Here is a 2496-nt window from a genome sequence, read left to right as displayed (position 1 = left end):
TACAGAGAAGGTATCAGATGGAATTCAAAATAACGTTATATTGGAAAAAGGCGTGGTTGTGAACCGATTTCACCCATATTTCGTACATGTCATCAGGGTGTTAAGAAAATATTATATACCGAATTTCGTTGAAATCGGTAGAGTAGTTCCTGAGATATGGTTTTTGGTCCATAAGTGGGCGACGCCAAGCCTATTTTCAATTTTTAAAAAAGGTCTGGGTGCAGCTTCCTTCTGCCATTTCTTCCGTAAAATTTAGTGTTTCTGACGTTTTTTGTTAGTCGGTTAACGCACTTTTAGTGATTTTCAACCTAACCTTTGTATGGGAGGTGGGCGTGGTTATTATCCGATTTCTTCCATTTTTGAACTGTATATGGAAATGCCTGAAAGAAACGACTCTGTAGAGTTTGGTTGATATAGCTATAGTAGTTTCCGAGATATGTACAAAAAACATAGTAGGGGGTGGGGCCACTCCCACTTTTCCAAAAAAATTATGTCCAAATATGCCCCTCCCTAATGCGATCCTTTGTGCCAAATTTCACTTTAATATCTTTATTTATGGCTTAGTTATAACACTTTATAGGTTTTCGGTTTCCGCCATTTTGTGGGCGTGGTAGTGGACCGATTTTACCCATCTTCGAACTTAACCTTTTTATAGAGCCAAGAAATACGTGTACCAAGTTTCATCATGATATCTCAATTTTACTCAAGTTGCAGCTTGCACGGACGGACAGACGGACGGACGGACAGACAGACATCCGGATTTCAACTCTACTCGTCACCCTGATCACTTTGGTATATATAACCCTATATCTGACTCTTTTAGTTTTAGGACTTACAAAAAACCGTCATGTCAACAAAACAATAATACTCTCCTTAGCAACTTTGTTGCGAGAGTATAACAAAATCAAATTAACACTCCTAACAAAGCTCACTCCTGAAACAGAAAGGACCTTATGGTGTCCTATCATGACTGATGCAGCTAAATACTCAGTGGAGGCTAACAAAGTGTTATTCTCGTCTTTAGGCACTAGAGTATGCAACAATACCATTCGAAATTAAATTGATTAAAAAACCGTTCATGTCAGTGAAAAACAAAAAAGTAGGATGAAATTTGCGAAAGAACACAAAAACTGGACAAGCGAACAGTTGAAACTAGTAATTTGGTCTGACGAAACGAAAATTAATCGTATTAATTCAGATGGACGCATTTGGACTTGGTGTGACAAGCGATGCGGTCTCACCGATAGGAATATGCTGCGCACACTTAAATTCGGAGGAGGTTCACTTATGGTGTGGGTGGTATGGCATTCTAGAAGATTCACTTATGCCTAGTTTCGAGATTTTTGGATGTGAACCCGGTGATTTGTTATACATGCAAGACAATGACCCTAAACACACCGCCTATTACAAAATCTTGGTTGAATAATATTACTTTATATGTATTATAACCACCAGAAATTATTGAATGAAGTGCTGTTAAAAAATTAGTTTTTAATTAAATATTCTTTACTTCTCGTAAAAAAATTTAATTTCAATGTTTATTTTTCTAATGAGCAGCTGCAATGCAGTATTTTTTACTTTTTGAACTCACTGTATGTATGTAAAAAGTGATTGCCAATATTACATTCGGTCATCCTGCTCGTCATTTGTCTCAGATGACAAATCTTCGTCAACCTCGAAATGTGGCCAAAGCTTCATGTTATCGACACTAGTGGATGCTACCTTGAGTCCCATAAAATCTGCTGCTTTTTCGACAGCATATCTCCCATTACGTTTGATTTCAATGACTCTATAAAGTCCATTAAATTTGTTCGATAACTTTTTATTTGAAAATTGAGTTACTTTTATTGCGACTAAATCTCCTTTTTGGTATTCTGTACTGCGTTTTCGTTGTTTGTCAAAGTTTCTTTTATACGCTTCTTGAGCTTTCTGAATATTTGCTCTGCATTCTTCTCTCATTGTGCGACGATCTTCTTTGAATACCTCCAACAATTCTTCTTGGAGTAGTTTTATAATGTAACTAGACATTTCACTTTTCATCTTTACTCCAAACATAATTTCGTAAGGTGTAAATTTTGTTGACGAGTGAACGTGCGCGTTTATAGCTTTTTGTACCATAGCTGCATACTGGTACCACTTCACTGGATCATTAGCCGACAACTTAGACAACATAGAAAGGATTACTCTATTGACTCTTTCGATTTGTCCATTGCCTCTAGGAACGCCTGTTGTTACTTTTTTTGTTCAATTTTATTTTCGTTGCAAAATTCTTTAAATAAATTCGATAAAAATGCTGCGCCTTTATCGCTGATAAAAAAGCATCAACTATTGCGAAAATATACTTATAGTTCTTCGACGTAGAATCTAAGATACCCAAATGATCGACATGGATAGTTGCCAGTGGGTAGTCACCCTTATCTATGCAATGCAAAAATTCTCCCTCCTTCCTGCTTTGCGATTGTGTACTATGCACTCAACGCAGTTTGATATGTGCTG

The sequence above is a fragment of the Bactrocera neohumeralis genome, unplaced genomic scaffold (genome assembly GCF_024586455.1).
Source record: "Bactrocera neohumeralis isolate Rockhampton unplaced genomic scaffold, APGP_CSIRO_Bneo_wtdbg2-racon-allhic-juicebox.fasta_v2 cluster09, whole genome shotgun sequence".
In the NCBI taxonomy this organism is placed as follows: domain Eukaryota; kingdom Metazoa; phylum Arthropoda; class Insecta; order Diptera; family Tephritidae; genus Bactrocera; species Bactrocera neohumeralis.
This window is presented reverse-complemented; position numbering follows the sequence as displayed.